The sequence below is a fragment of the Ambystoma mexicanum genome, chromosome 6q (genome assembly GCF_040938575.1).
Source record: "Ambystoma mexicanum isolate Mex_15411 chromosome 6q, UKY_AmexF1_1, whole genome shotgun sequence".
NCBI classification, from domain to species: Eukaryota; Metazoa; Chordata; class Amphibia; order Caudata; family Ambystomatidae; genus Ambystoma; species Ambystoma mexicanum.
Window position 1 is genome coordinate 716,686,795 of NC_090937.1, and position 17,455 is coordinate 716,704,249.

At 45.4% G+C, this 17,455-nt stretch overlaps 1 protein-coding gene across 1 annotated transcript in view; it reads left to right on the forward strand.

Annotated features, from left to right (window-relative positions):
* The window catches only part of REELD1 (reeler domain containing 1), a 258,348-nt gene that overhangs the window by 143,349 nt on the left and 97,544 nt on the right, over positions 1–17,455 (forward strand). The gene's annotated exons all lie outside the window — the stretch shown is intronic.

A 17,455-nucleotide genomic window follows, 5' to 3' on the forward strand; every position in this document is an offset into this window, starting at 1 on the left:
GTGAAGTGGAGATGTGCCCCTCTGAGCACAGTGAGCAAGGGGTCCACGTCTGGATAACTGTGGGTTTTTTGAGGTTGGCCAGCTTGCTCAAGTATTTGGCTACCAGGACTATACTCAGGTTGTCATGTTCCCAGTGCAGACGATTACCCACAAGACCACAAGCACTTGATTCGTATTGGGGTTTTGTTTTCCAGGGAATATTTCACTACAGATTGCTGGGTTTAAAAGGTGAGCATATTTGTTGTAATATTTCCTCCCTCAGGTAATTTTTCTGCTGTTTCATTACTTTTTTAAAAGTTGTAATCTGGGACCAAATAAAGTAACTCAGCCCACTACCTGGCACCTGCCTATAAAGCCGCCACAGAGGATGGACATATGCCTTCCCCCAGGTTTGTATCTTTTTTTCACCTGCTGAGTACTGGTGAGTGCTGCAGTTTAAAGCTGGTACTTCACACCCTGGACAACATTCAAGAAACTCTCGACAGAGGACCTGGTAGGAACCCTGTTCGCCTTAGAAAGCCACATTGTATACAGACGACATCCTCACAGCATCCATCCTCAAGACCCTCCCCGCAGAAGCTCTCCTTTCCCTACCTGGAGATAATCAACAGCTCCCTAACTCAAGGCAGCTTCCCATCGACCCTAAAAACAGGACAAATCCTCCCTCTACTAGAAAAACCCACTCTGTATCCGACAGCCTAGGTGACTGCCCCTTCACCCATCTTCCCTTCCATGGTAAGCTTATCGAGAAAGTGGTAGCCACACAACTGCAGCAACACATCAACACCAACAATCTCCTCCAAACCTACCAATCCGGAGTCAGACCCAGATTCAGCACAGAGACGGCAACCATACAGGTGGTCGACGATGCCCTCAACATCCTTGACAATATCCACCCCTGCCTCCTGGTTCTACTTGACCTCTCGGCCGCTTTCAACACAGTAGACCACCAGGAGCTTACAGACACCATACATCGATGCATATGGATCAGCAACCTTGTCCTATGCTGGTTCAAGTCCTACCTCGCCAACCCCAAGTAGTTTGTTCAGATGGAATCCTCTAGATCGTCAATGCTACCCGTCACCTGTGGAGTGCCGCAGGGTTCGATCCAGTTATTTTATGCTATGTTACATGAATTTCCAAAGCGCATGGTCACCCTAAGGTATCTTGGCGCTGGAGGGCTCAGCAGACGGTCATGTGCAAACAACCCTACTCCACCTAGAACTGATATGTCTTCATGGCCTTTCTGAAGAACAGGTGATTGGATAATCTCTTTATGGCCAGTGGGAGCTCGTTCCATAGCACCGCTGCTGCTATGGATAAGGCTCATCCTTCAAGTCGCATACGACGATAGGTGGGCGCCGTAAGCAGATCATCAGATGCAGATCACAGCCGTCTATTCGGAAGATAGCACGTGAACTTCACTTGGAGAAATTCTGCACCCTGAGCGTGCAACGCCTGATAAATGATGCATAGTGCTTTAAACCCAACAAGTTGGGCTACCGGAAGCCAGTGAAGGTTCCACAGCAAAGGGGAAATGTGGGCACCATATGGCGTACCAGTGGCCACACGAGCTGCTAAGTTTTGTAATCGTTGGAGTCGCTAAATAAGACCCTTTGGCTGCGCCAGCTGTAGAGAAAGATAGTAATCCAGCCAGGATAATACCATTGCTGCCACCACAGGCAGATGGAGAGGGGTAGGAATCATTGGAAGCACTTTCCGTAGTACTTTAAGCTGGAAGTGACCAGCTTGATGGACGGCTGCCACTTGACTGCCCATGGAAAGCGATGCCAACAGGATAACAACCAGATTTTTCACCTTCTCTGCTGGGGCTGGGAGAGCGCCCAGAGAGGAGGGCCAGAAGGAGGACACCCAGAGTGAGGGATCAGAGGGACAGCCCACCACCAGCACCTCAGTCTTGTCTCCGTTCAATTTAAGCCAGCTGTGGCTCATCCAATCCCCCACGGCCGCCAGGCACCCCCGTAGGCACGACGGCATCTCAGCCTGATCAAGGTCTAAACGGATCAGGATCTGAGTGTCGTCGGCATAGGAGTAGCACCTGACAGCGAAGGAGCGGATGAGACACACAAGTGCCCAGATGTAGATATTAAATCCTCTCCCCAGTGATCTTCAAATCTATACATGGAGCCACTGGTAGTCCTCCTAGTCACACACAACATCCACATCCACATCCACATCCACCAATTCATCGACGATACACAGCTATACCTCAAGATCAACTCCATCAAGGACATCCATGGGTTAAAAACCCTCCTCTCGCTGATCCAGTCTTGAATGTCCAGTGCGTACTTGAAGCTCAACCCCTCCAAGTCGGAATTCCTACTCCTCACCAATAACACTGAACACCCAGACATACAGACTTGGCTATCAACCATGAACTCTGGGGGCTTCACACCCAAGCTCATCTCCTGCGCCAAGTCCTTCGGGTTCCACAAACACCTCTCCTTCAAGACACACATAACTAAGAAAACTCAGACAGCTTGGTATCAGCTCTCCCTCCTGCAAAAAGACAAGCATTCCTTCCTCCAGACAGCTTTAGAACCACCGTTCAAGCACTGGTCCTATCCAAAACTGGATGGGCTCAGTGCACTCCTCGAAGGCCTTCCGTCGTCCTCCCTTGTGCCCCTGAGACGTGTCCTACATGCAGCCGCATGCCTCATCAAGGGTCTACGCAACCACATCACCCGGCCCTAATCAACCTTTACTCACTCCCACTGCATGCATGAATCATCTTCAAGTCTTGCTGCATCATCTACAAAGCAGTCACCCACAAGTCACCCAACGACCTAATGGAGAAACTCAGCATCTCCGGTGCACAGGGCACCACCAGAATCCAGGACACTTGAAGACTTGAAATCCGCCACAGCAAAAAGGAAAGGACCAGAAAACAAGCCTTCCCTGCCTATGCCCCAAGACTATGGAACCTCCTCCTCGTCGGCATCAGGCTCATCCCCACGCTCGTACAATTCAGAAAAGAACTCAACGCCATCTCTTCAAGGAGTCTCTCCTCCTCAACACCTAGGCCATCACATCATCTCTCGCGCCACCTGTCTCGCTAGATGCTACCGGTCCCTCCCCTCCCCGCCACCCGGTACAGCTGTACACCAGAGCCCCTCTGTATCCTACCCCCAGCTGTATACCTGATCTGTTGTTACCTCCTGAAAAGTGCTTGGCTATGCATCTGTAATGTTGTATACCTCTGTAAAGCGCTCTATTTGTATTTGTATTTGTATTTATTTTATTTATAAAGCGCAGCCAGGCCCAGGGGCATACGGGCGCATAAGTTAGATCTGGTTACAGTTGCAATAGAAAGCAGTCAATAAGGGTTACGTTACATTGCAGTTACAGGTGGGTACAAACTTAGTCATGCAAATGCATATATACATAGTCTAGTATAAGTACATTAGTTACAAAAGTGTGCCAGTGACAGTCGATCATGCTGGGATCAGGCGGTTAGGGTGTCATAGAGTCCATGCTGTGAAGCCAACACTTCGTGTTATGTTTAAATAGGTTAAATGAAGGTTCTGCTCGCAAAAGCGCAGGTATTGTGTTCCATAATTTAGAGGCTTGTACAGGGAAGCTAGCACCACCCGAGTTATGAAGTTTAAATCTCGGTATGGACATAGTGTTAGCTTGTGCTGCTCTAAGTGGTCTTGAAGAAGTGTGAGGTGTAAGTTGGTTGGTGAGGTAGGCTGGTGCAAGGTTGGCCCTGGCTTTATGTGTAAGGGCCAGAGTTTTAAGGGATATTCTGTGCTTGACTGGAAGCCAACGTAGTTTGCGTCTGGTCTCCGAGATGTGCATCTTTTTGGGGATGTTGAGGGCAGCTCTGATGGCATTATTTTGAATTACTTGCAGTTTGTTGATATTTTTGTAGCTAGTGCCTAAGTAAAGGGCATTACAATAGTCTATCTTGGATAGGACTAATGCTCTAGCAAGAGTAATGCAATTGGGTGAGGAGATGAACGGCTTACATGCAGTGATCAGCTTGCAGGTGTAAGCGGCTGATGATACTACTGCATTAGTTTGTTTGGGGAAGGATAAGGTGGCATCGATGTAAACCCCAAGGGTTTTGATGTTATTTGACACGGGAATGAGATTGCCATCTATGGTGAAGGATTTAAATGCGGGGTTGAGATTTTTGAGTTTGGCGTGAGTGCCAAGGATGATCAACTCGGTTTTTTCGTCATTGAGACAGAGTCCATGATGTGCCATCCATGCTTGAATTACTGAGCAGATTTCATTAAGGGTTTTGCTGTCTGTTTCATAGTTCCCCGAGATAGGAATGAGTATCTGGGTGTCGTCCGCGTAATTGGTATAAGTGACACCCAGATAGTCAAGGATATCAAAGAGGGGCTTAGTGAATATATTATAGAGTGTCGGGGACACGCAGGAGCCTTGCGGGACTCCACACGGTACTGGTGAAGGTTCAGCAGAATCAGTGGGAGAGAAGACCCTCATGGTTCTGTTCGCCAAGAAGGAACTGATCCAGGCTGTGGCTGCGTCTGAGAAGTGTGCTGCAGTTTTCAAGTGGTGACAGAGTGTTTGATGGTTGACCAGGTCAAAAGCTGCTGACAGATCAAGCAATAAGAGGAGTGCAAGTTTACCATTGTCTTTCAGGATTTGGATCTGGGTAGTGAGATCTATTAATGCAGTTTCCGTACCGTGTCTCAGTCGGAAACCTGACTGCCTAAGTCCTAGGAGATTGTTTGATTCTAAGTAGGCCTGTATTTGTAAATAGGCTGCTCTGTCCAGTATTTTTAGTAAGAAAGGTACAGTTGTTATCGGTCTATAGTTAGACGGGTTGGCTGGAACAAGAGTAGGTTTTTTAAGGAGTGGGATGACCCACGCATCTTTTAGGTTATCAGGCACTACTCCAGTTTTGAAGGAGGCATTGATGAGGTTAGTTATGAATGGTGCCAGGTCATGCGCAGCAGCTTTGATGATCGGGGCAGGGCAGGCATCACCTTGGCAATTTGAAGGTTTAAGTTTCCTGATGATGTTTTCTACTTCCCAGATTGAGAGGGGTGAGAAGCTGAAAGGTTTACAAGTTGACTTAAAGGTAGGTGATTTGTTGGGTAATTGTTTGTAGTCCGGGTCAGCAAGTAGCAGGGATTTTTTTGCGTTGATTTTAGATTGTAGGCAAGCTATTTTATCTAATAAGGCCTTCTGAATATTACTACACCATAGTGCATCTGTAACATATTTGTCTATGGGGGCAATGGGGGATTCTAGTTCTTTCAAAATCTTAAAGAGTTCCTTTGTGTTGGATTCTGCTTGTGTAATCCTTTTGTTATATGTGTCCTTTTTAGCAATAAAGATGGCTTCTTTGTAACTAGAGGAGGCTAGGGTTAGCTCAGTCTTATTGGATGCTGTGGGATGTTTTTTCCAATGTGACTCTGCGGTTCTCTTAGCTTTGCGTAATTCTCTTAGCTGCGGCGTGAACCAAGTGTTAAGGTGACGCTGTGGTTTGGGTTTCCGCAATTTTAGGGGGGCAATGGAGTTCAGTGCTTTAAGTATAGCCTGGTTGTAGATATCCACTGCGACTGTGGGGTCAGCCTCTGGGTCGGTATTGTTCAGGATGGGGAGTAGTATGGGTAAGAGTTTGTCAGGTGTAATATCTTTCTTATTTCTCGTGCTGGTAGCTGGGGCGATGATAGGCGCCAGGTGAGGTGTATTGGATTTGATAGAGAAGGTTATTATGTGATGATCCGACCAAATGCATGGGTCATTGGATAGAAGGTCAATAGAGCAATTGAGGTGAGTGATCCAGTCCAGTGTTCTGCCTTTGATATGAGTGGGCTCGTGAATAATGTGCGTGTGACCCAAATCCGATAAGGTGTTAGCTAGGTCATGGGCGTTAGTGTTCTTAGGGTCGTTAAAACCAAGATTAAAGTCCCCAAGTAAGATCGTTTGAGAGCTGGGTTTGGTGTCTGTGGTTATGAGTGATGCAATGTCCTCTATAAAGGAGGAGATGGGACCTGGTGGTCGGTAAATAAGGTGCAAAGATGCCGTGTGGTTAGGTGATAGGGGTAGCTTAATAGACAAGGATTCAGCAGAGGGGATTTGAGAGTCCTGGATGACTTTGATGTTGAGTGTATTTCTGAATATGAAGGCAAGTCCACCTCCCTTCGTTTGAGTGGTGTTTCTGTCGCATCTAATAATAGCATAATCTGTTGCTTCTCAAAGCTAGGTCAGTGCTCAATAAATACCATAATAATACCCTTATACTGGCAGATTCATCTGCACCCTTACAAAGTGCAATGCTATTTTGTATTGCACACTTTCTTCTAAGGGGAAGGTGAACTGAACTTCATTTGTATATTTCACTTTAAGATATATGTTCACTTACTATATCTATAGTCACAGGTGTCAGCTTTTAATTTTCGCTATGAGGACAAAAGTACCTGGGCATATGTTATTCTTGCAGCCAGTCATTTTTTCCCTTTTTCCGTGCTGCTTAAATGTGGGTAGTTGGGGTTTTGCAATGTATCACAGCAGTCACCAAAAGGCCGGGCCATAAAACAAGGGGCTTGTAGCACGCGGCTTAATCAAAGTGTGTGATCTGTGGCAAATAATCTAATCTCACTGCGCATTGCCTAAAAAAATTGTGAGTTCTCAAAGCCTGCCTTTTTTTATACATAACAATTCCACTGTCAAAATAGTTCAAAATCAGTCTGTGATTGATGAACATCTTTGAGCGATGATAAAATATAGAGGGGGCACGGCAAAAGGCTGTGACCACTGGCCATGGCCAAAGGCCATGGCTAGTGGTCTGGTACTGTTTTAAAATGAACAGTGACCATGGCCTTCGGCTGTGCCACATAGCTAGTGGTCTGGTAGTGTTCTAAAATGGACAAAGGGCACAGCCAAAGGCTGTACCTACTTGCCATGGTCAAAGGGCCTGGCTATTGGACTGGTAGTGTTCTAAAATATACAGTGGACATGACCATGGTGCGTAAATAAACTATGGAATGACAAAACCCTTGAAATTCAGGGAAACTAACTTTAATTGCAGGGACGTTAAGGTGAGAACTTCACGCAGCAAAACCCGTGAAATTCAGCTAAAGCCACCTTAACTTTGCGTCCTCTGTTGTGCAGCCTATGGTCACAATGATGACATAACAAATGACATCCCTGATGACATCACAGATGACATCATTGGTGGCATCACTGATTACATCATCTATTACATCACTGATGAAATTACTGGTGACATCACTAGTGACATCACTGTTTACATGACATACAACACCGCTGATAACATCTGTGATGGCATCAGACATAATATAATTTATGACTTAGCTAATAAAAGCTTTGATTACCTAAATAACCATTTAGGCCGTCGCCTTTGCCATGGCCAAAGCTGTGGACACAGTGCATGAACGAAGCCCGTGGCTGGTTAGTGTTGTACTATAAACAGTGGGTATGACTGAAGGCCGTAGCCACTGACCTTGGCTGAAGGCCATAGATAGTGGCCCTGTAATGTTTTACAATATACAGTGGGCATGGCCGAAGGTAGGGACCACTACCTATGGCTGAAGGCCATGGCTAGTGGATGATGAGTGTTGTAAAATACACAGTGGGCATGGCCAAAGGCCATGGTTAGGGGTCTGTGAGTGTTTAGGAAAATATACAGTGAGCATGGCCAAAGGCCTGCGGACGCTCACCATGGCTAAAGGCCATGGGTACTACCCCCTAATGTGTTATAATATACAGGGGGGGTGGCTGAAGGGTGTGGCCACTGACCATGGATGAAGGCCATGGCTAGTGACCCCTAAATGTGTTAAAATATACAATGGGCACGTCCGAATGCTGTGTCCACTAACCATGGCCGAATGCCATGCTAGTGGCCCCTTAAAGTGTTTAACTATACTGTGTTGTAATCTAATCAGATATTCCATCAGTGATGTCATAGATATCGCAATTAGTGATGTCAATAGGGATGTCATCAGGGATGTCATCAAGGATGTCATCATTGTGGTCATAGGCTGCACAACAGGGGTGTGAAGTTAAGCTGGTATCTCAGAGCAGGCACTTGCCTGACTGACCTCCTTCCTCACTGACTGTCCCTCCAACGTTATCCTGTGTTTTTTCACCTCATCCACCTCTAGCTCCACCTGTGGCATTCCTCAGGGCTCTATCCTTCCTCCTTGGCTCTTTAACATCTATCTCGCCCCTCTTGCTTACCTTATCTCCACTTTCTCCAAGCACTTCCAGTGTTATGCAGATGACATCCAACTCTTCTTCACACTACCCTCTGCATCTCTTCTGACTTCCTCTCCCATTCCTGATTGCCTCACCATCATCCAGTCTTGGTGCACCTCCAATGATCTCTGTCTCATTGCCAGCAAGACTGAGATTCTTCCTATTGGGACCCTTGTTCCCTCTTTTCTCCCTTCACTCTGGCCACCCTCCAGGGGCTCTACCCCTCTCCTTCCTCTGAAATCAGAAACCTGGAAGTGATCTTCAACTCCTCTCTCTCTTTCATTCCTCACATCCTAGACCTTGCCAAGAAGGCACATTTCCAACTCTACCTCCTCAGAGGCATCTTCCCTTTCCTCAGTTTTCCCCAGAAGCTTAATGTCTCCAGAGTTCGGTACTCTCCAGGCTGGACTATTGTAACAGCCTCATCCTTAATCTACCTTATTCTTCTCTCTGCCTCCCCCAGCTAATCCAGAATAGAGCTGCCAGACGTATCCTTGCCCTCTAGCCCAGGGACCGTATCTCTCCAGCCGTAGAATCTCTCCACTGGCTCCAGTTTGCTGCAAGGATCAAATTTAAATCTCTGTGCATCATTCATAAGGCTGTCTGGGGCTGGGAAACATGCTATCTGCGAATTGCTCTCACCAAATACTCTACTTCTAGATCCCTCCGATCCTCCGGCTCCAACTCTCTACTTGACAAGCGCTTCTCTAAGCAGAGAGCGGTTGGGTGTTCTCTTTCCTTGGCTGGCTTCCACCTCTGGAACACCCTCCCCCTTTCTCTCTGTCTTGAGATGATCTCCTCAAGTTCTGCAAACACCAGAAGACTTTCCTCTCCTCCTCTTTCACGCTCTCCCTCCCGTGTTGAACCACACAGTTGCTGTGTTTGGTACCTGGGCCGTTATCTGTCCTTCTGGGTCCTGGCCTTCTGTCCAATCGCAACCAGCATTCCGCCCTCCCCCTGCACTTGCATTCGGGCACCACTTGCCTGTGATGTCTCACAGGCCTGCACTTATTGTATTGGCTGGTGAGAAAGTGGTCACTACCTGGCACCTACCTGTTGCCTTCGCAACTGGCTCTTTGGCACTTACCTTTTGCCTTTGCAACTAGCTCTCTGGCACTTCCCCTTCTGTGGAACCTCTAGCACTTACCCCCTACCCCTTTCCCTTCTCTCTCTCTGTACTTGCATGCTCCGAATGTTCACAAGGCCTAGTAGGACCGCTTTTTTGTATTTTTGTTCATCACTGTTGCCACATCCCATTGTCTTGCTGTTCCTTTGTTCCCTTCCCTCTGCCCTGTGGGTGCTTTGAAACACAATTTATTGATGTATAAGCGCCTTACAAATGCCCAATAGAATAAACAAAAATAAATAAAAGCTGGCTTTAGCTGAATTTCAGCGGTTTTGTTGCGTTACATTCTGACCTGGAGCTAAAGATTTTTTCTTGAAAATATATATATATGAATTTAATTTTAAAATGAGCTGATCTAAGTAACTGCACATTAAAACACCATGTACATGACAAATCTTTAAAACATTCAAGTTTGTGCATCTGAGCAGGGAGGTGTCTCCAGAGTCTTTCCCTCTTTTGGCCCACTGTTTTCATGTTCCGGTCTCTACCCCCCTCCCCCTTCCCCCCTCCCCCCGCCTCGTTCTACCTCTTCACCTGGAGGCCTTTAAAAACATGAGTCATTTCTACAGAGAAACATAGAGACACAGAAATATTTGTTATGCTACAATAGCCTGTTTGAACATGGCTATCTAAAGGGTTTTTGGTGTGGATGCCTTTAGGGCTCCTCAGAGACCGCAAATATTAGGACATCCAAGAACCCCCAATAGCAATCGCAAGCCATAGATCAATATCCTCTGCTGCAATAATGGGATCTCCTTTCAAGTCCACCAACTCCCTTTATCAGTGCTAGCATTAGAATATTGAACAAGTGCAATTTCAAGGGTAACATGACTAGCACACAGGACTTTTTTAAGCATAGATACAGCACTCATTTGAACAACAGCTGCCACAAGGTACGTACATGCAGGGCACAGATCCGAAGCCATATGAGTATGGGTCCCACACCCCAGCATAGATGCAGAACACAGATTAGCACCCTTACACAGGTAAAAGCGCCCATGCTTGGGTAGAGGAGGCAGATTGGAAGCAACAAGGAAGGGACACATACCATCAGCAGTGGGTATGGGTTAGAAGTTACCAGGAATGGACACATAACCGAGCATAGATATACACTAGAAGTGGCCATGGTTTTCAAGTGCTGTTGCTAAGAGTGAGCCAAGCAGCAAATTACTTTGTGGTGGGAAATAAATGAATCATTACTAAAATAACTTATGAAGCAACACTACAATCGGTTAACCTATGAGTGCTAAATCACTCTAAATGGCTGACAATTTTGAAATATTTAAGGACAGGAATTTATTACAGGTTAGACACTGACAGGTTAGACACAGAGATTAAATGTGTTGGCCGTAATCACACACTTGTGTTAAGTGGTCAAGTTGGGATTTGTGCCCCGGTTAAGTTTTGGACTTTAACTACTTTAATTCACAGTTATTGTCATACAGGAAGATTCAATTACTTAATGATGTTTGACATCCATGAACTAAAATAATACATATTTCATGGATCTGTCACAGAAGGTTCACAAAGCACATACTAGACCAACATGACAATGTTTAAAAAAAAATAATAACTTTTAGAAAGGTATCATGCACAGAATAGCAATGAGGGTAGTTCTTATTTCTCCACCATAAATGGCAGTATACATGGGTCAGCCTTAATTGTTGAAATGTTAAAGATGTTAATACACCAAACCAAAAAACGTGTGAAAAGACAGCTGTCCATAGCCCATTGCTTGACTTTCGCATCTGTGTGCTGCTGCCGCCCTGCAACATGGGCAACCTAACCGTCTATCTGCGCACACTTCTGTGTGTAAACGAAGCTGAATAGCAACTTTAGAAAAATGTATATGCTTCGGATGGAGGGGAGGAATACAGACCCTGGCACGGGCCTGAAAAACATATAATGCAAAAAAAGTGTCTGCCACTTGAAACACGCCCGTCCCCTGCACACCCTTTAAACTGAAAGTCCAGTCAACATTTTTTAACACATTTCATCAATTTACTTATAATCTCATAATGAGTAAACAAAATTGTATAAATAGCACATATAATTTTCAGAGCAAAAACTTCTGAGTACAGAGTCCCATATTCTGTCTTCGGCTGGGGCCTCCCTCTGGAACAGCCTCCCTGCCACTCTAAAACTTGAGGAGAACCATCTCCAGTTCCGGAAGCACCTCAAGACCTTCCTCTTTGCTTCTGCCTTCTCCCCTTCTCTCCCCTGTGGATTCTACTCTCCCTCAGCACCATGCACCTGGCCACCCTCTGTCCTCCGGGCCCAGGTACCTGCTCTTCCTGCCACCCTCCCGCACTGCCTCCGGGCCACTCCCTGCACTGGGGTCTGTATCTGTACCCATACAGTTCTCCCCTTTTCCTCCTGCACTTTCAGACCTACATGGCCTGCTGCCATAAACCCAGCACTTGCCACTTGCTGGCTGCACTCCCATTGTTTGTTGCCTTTTTATTTATTAATTTATTATTATTTATGTTTTTTCCTCCTCGCTCCGCACTCTCCGTTTTGTTCCCCCTTCCATGCACTTCTACCCCTCCCCCTCTAACCTGCACTTGCGCGTTCTCACTGTCACTGGGCCTAGTAAGATCGTTGTTTTTGTTCTCCCCTGTTCCCCTTCCCTTGCCACTCTCTAAAACACTTGTGTATGAGCGCAATAGAAATAAAATAGAAATAAAATATCAATATCAATATAAATATCAATACATCATTTCGTTCTTCTCCCAGTCAATGGGAGGAAAATAAAACAAGACAAAGCTTGTAACAGAGGAACTTGCAGCTCTACGCGTTTCGGGGGTATACCCCTTCTTCAGGAGCAATCAACTGTGAAATAACATATAAAGAAACCTTGTAAGGCAACATGGGGTCAGGCTCAATGGATGTGATCATCATGTATTACTCTTTTGCACTTTGCGTATGATGTATTACCTTTGCACGTTCCACAATGTTGCAATGCACTTCTTACGCTTCCTATTCTGTAACCTGAAGCACTGAAACCAATCTCTTAAATGTAAGGGCCTAGATACCTCTGGGTTTTGCGCGCTATATGAATAAACAAATACATAAATAAATAAAAAACTGTTTGACACAAACTTAGATTGTTATTCATGATATGAAAAGCAACATTAGAGAGGCCAGACATTTAGCTGGCTTGGTCCTGTCTAGGACCCCTTCTACCTTCTTAGAAAACTGAACCCAGACTACTCCTCCTTTGTTATAGACGCCCACATTATCAAAGTAGCCGACTCCTGCCTTACTCTAACAAAGCAAGTGAATGCGATGGCCTCTGCTACCTCATACACTTGCAAGTTGATCAGAGCAGCAAAACCCTACCTGTCCACTACTGGCTGCCTCACATTGGCAAGAGCACTGGTACTATCCAAATTGGATTATTGCAACGCTCTATACCTGGGGTCCAATAAACATACTATGCAAAAAATCCAAATACTGAAAAATAATGCACTTAGAGCTGCCTTAGGAATCCCAAAAAGAGAGCACATATCATAAGTTAGAAGACAGTCTAACTGGCTCTCTACAGCTGACAAAATTAAACTGAAAACTGCCTCATTAACTTTCAAAAGCATCAATGATTTAGCACCCAAATACTTAGTAGAAAGGTTCAAATGAAGAACCACTAACAGACCCACTAGAGAAGCGTACATCAACTGTCTAGCTGTCCCCTCATTCAAATTGACTACTTCCGGATGAAAAAGTTTCCCGGTCAAAGCGGCCCAATTGTGGAAATCCGTGCCAACCTCTCTAAAGTCTGACCAGTCCTACCTACACTTTAGACTAAACCTCATTAAGTGGCTCAATGAAAACGACCAATAATCTAGCCTTCGTGACCACTTGAGTCATGCCTAACTGAAACCCTGCTTCTCGCTTTGCACTCCGCATACTTGTAAATATATATATCCCCCTGTGTATTGACATTATCCTGTATATTGCCTATATTTGTATATGCATACCTCCCTGTGTTGTACTGATATCCTCATGCTGTTAACTTTTCTCTTTGTAACTTTGTAATCTGCAACTGTAACTTGTCACCTTAAAGTATTCTTGACCACGCGCCCAGATACCTTCGGGTCTGGCGTGCGCTACAAATAAATAAACAAACAAACTAAAATGGTCTTGATGATAAGTAGCTGGCAATGGGCTAAGGAATGCAAACCGATTGTGTGAGGAGGCAAAACATTTCACCGAAGATAGCCCAGTACAATACAATTAATGAAGATATCGCTGGAATCGATGTGTTGCCTGGTGATGGAGTTGGGATGGTAGACTCTGCACTTTGGTTTCCCTCTCTCTAGTTTAACCACTTCTACTGATTAATGCGTTATGCTCCTTATTGTTGATAGTAAATATACCATATACCTGCACCAGAATGATACTGTTTTAGCATTTTAAAGGAGTGGTTAATTTGTGCAGACATGTTATTTTGTAGCCCAGTAAGTGTTACTGTGGACTGCGTTTATTTTAAAAAAATCACCTCAGAGAGAGGAAAGGCTGAGCTGGCCTTGACAGGATTGGGTACTGTGGCACATGATACATGAACACAGTTCACTGCAACCAGTGCCCAACTCACTGAACTATCTTCTTAACCATGTTGGCACTCAAATCTATCAAAATGAATTTCAACTTTGGTCATTGTATGTGATCACGCCTTGAAACACTTGTGTATAGGCGCATTATAAATGCCATATCATATCATATCATATATCATTGTATTACATGTGATCAGTATATTCCAAAGGAAGATGGAAATGCTACACAGGTTGTGCTATGGTGATTGCACACCCTGGATGTGATACAGTGAACACTGAATGCATCACACGTTCAATTGAAAAGATGCGAACTTAGTTGCCATAGCCACCAGTGAACAATACATTCTCATGACTTGTTCAAGTTTTGTAAAAAAAAAAGGTCATCTACTTCTTTGCATGTACCATGGACATCAAGCACTTGAAACAGCAGAGCGCCTTATGTACAAAACTTTTTTTCAATGGAACGCACCCCTTGAAAAACGTTTTGAACATTAGGCCCAGGGGCTCCCAGTAAAGTAGCAGAGCTGTGGTTCCAGTGCGCAGAGCGCAGCTGAAAGGGTCACAATGCCAGCTGCCTGTAATCAGCCAGCACCCTGCTGCTCGAGGGTTGGTTCGTGTGCTAATAGACACTAGCCTGATGGTGCCAGCGATGACCTTCCCCTCCTGGAGTGGACTGGCCTATAGGGAAATCTGGAGAATAATTTAATAACAAATGAATTTATAACAACACAAAAATAACGAAACAACGACATTCTTTGGCCCCCTTTTTTGTGGAGGTCCCCCCTCAGAGCCCTGGTTCCTTCCCCTTGCTACAAATCATCCCAACCCCTTCCCCGCATGATTTAACCCTTTACCCCACACATATTTTCTTTAAAAAATGTGTTATTTTTCGTTATTCATGTTTCGTTATAAATTCATTCATTTTTTCCAGTTATTAACACTGTATACCTGCAAACCCGCACACAGAATTGGATGTAAATATGTAGTTTTTGTATCTGACTGCCAAAATGGAAAGGCAGGAAGAAAGTGCATCTGCCAAACCCCACAATGCCCTCCACCCCCTCTGAGGCACGGAGCAGTTTGACCCTCTGGTAGCCAACTCGTGACAGCCCTGCTGTGTACCATTTTCCAGCTGCATTCTGCCCCTCTCCCCGTCAGCAGGTCTCTTCAAATATTCCCTATATGCATTTAGGGCGAAGGTCTGCGCCATCCTTGGAAATTCGTGTCTTCATCCAATGGATGGGAACTTTCTTTGGGCAACCCCAACAAGCTCCAGTGAATGCTCCTAGAGGAGTCTCAAAGACGATTCCATCAAAGGGGAGGGTCTTACCCCTTTATATAGTGATTTTACCACAGTGGATTGGTCCATTCGAAGCCTTCCTGTAAGAGGCCAATCCTTGCTTTTGTAACAAGGGTTATTCCTTGGGATGTCAGCTTCCTGAGTGCCTTGTCTGCAGGACGTTAGGAGGGTCTCAGGAAGCAAGTGTGGCCTGGTCATATTCAACATGGCTGGACCAGTGTATAGTACATCTGTCAGTTGCACACTACTTCATCCTCTTCCTCGTCTGCCTCAGACCAAAAGGACCCCATTATGATCTACCTGGTGTACCTTTCCTGTATATTGCAAAGGCCCCGTTGAAGCTCCTAACTCCCCCCCCTCTCCTGGAGACTGTTGGGGACGGACCCCCAGGTATGCCAGAGGGACTCTGGAAGTCCACAGACTTGGAGTGCCCAAAACCCTCCTCCAGGATACACAGAGGACTCAGTCAATCACAAGTTCAAACTGCGGTTTATTACAGACAAACCCAACAGGGATCCGCACAGGAACAGGAAAAATCCATGCACATCTCGCTCTTCCTCAGCTCGCAGGCCGGTTTTACTTCCAGATGGCTTCAGCATGATGTCAAACTTGGGACCCACTCCAGGGAAACCTATCGGGGCAAGTGATCGGGTACTGAGTATGTTATAACCTATACAGGACACTATAGATGTTATTCCACTGGCCCTTGCATGTCAGGTGGCTGGTGTGGTCCATCCCCAAGTCACTGACTATAATGTTGTTGCAGTGCAGTGGACAAACCATAGGTTCTTGCCCGTTGCTACCCACCCCTAGGGTACTAAAATGTGATGGGCTAGAGCTGACGTCCCAAGGCCTGGGATCTGCAAAGATTCTCCGCTCACTGTGTACTTCTTCAAGGTAATGAGAACGACTATGCGTCTGCATTGTAACTTGTGTGTACTACCTTAACTTATGAGGGTGCTCTCCTGATCGCTGCAACACTTGTTGCATCCTGTTGCATACTTTTTGCTGTCTGCTGTCTGTGTCTGGCTGCTTGGGACAAGCTCTCCTTTCCAACCGCTGATCACTGTCCATTGTCTGCTTTGGACGTGTCACATGTTCAGAGACCACGAATTTGAGCCGTGCAGCTCTGAATTATGAGGATTTATTAGTCTTTTCTGCAGCTAGTCTCTTTGTCGTCTGGGGATTGGAATGTCATCCGTTTCCCTTGACCTTGGCTGTGGTTCCTGTCTCACACGTCTTGCTCTCTGCTCATTCTGAATCAACTCAGTTCGTCGCTTGCTCAGAGGTCTGAGGCCTGCTGTAATTTCCTAAACCTTATAATGCAGTTTCTACATTGTCCATACTACACTACATTTCCCTAGGTTAGTCACACTTGGCTCTTTCAGGTCCCATAGGTGCTCCTGCAGTTCCATTGGGTTATTCACATGTAAGCATCTGCAAGCTTTGGTCAGGATCTCTTGTCTCTTATGGTTTCTGTGTTGCTGCGTTTGGCTAATGGCAAAATAATAAATGCAATGATAGTATGTATATGTATCTGTCCTCTAACTATAGACTGTACGCTCGTGGTCTTCATGTATTCGAATGCGTGTTTGTGTCCCGAAGTGCGGATGGCATGTGTGCTTCATGTCTAATGCTGCCATGTCGTGGTGTCTCTAACGACATCAGCAACATGGCTTCTGGGTGCTTTAGTCCAAGGTGTCCATACAGGTGTCTTTGATCATGGCCTGTGGCTCTTCATCCACACATGGATAGATCTGTATGTCCCTTGGTAGGTATGGCTGGCTGAGGGGATACCTTTCGACATACTTGGCAATTTTGCATAGCAAAATAAAATGAAAAATGTCTCGATTGCACACCTTTGCAGCTGGACATCTTTACAACTATGGCGGGGATGTGCACAGTGTAAAGACAAATGACTTAACCTAATATTAAGCAATCATTCTATGATAACCCTTTTCTCTAAATCGGGGCAATTTGCTATTCCCTCAAAAAAACGAATTACAAAATAACAAGGCTGAAAATCGAATAGATATTTTTTGCACCTTTTTTCGCAAAAAATAGATGGGGGCTGGCTAAGGGAATACATTAAGGTTGGGGGAATGTGGTGGGGGCTACTTGGGATCTCCCCCACAATTAAAATAAAAAAAAGTGCAAAAGAAGCAAAAGCATTTTGGAAATTCGACTAAAGTAATTCTTTTTATTTTCGGCTCTGTTGTTTTAAATTTGGTATTTCAATGTGGAACCGCA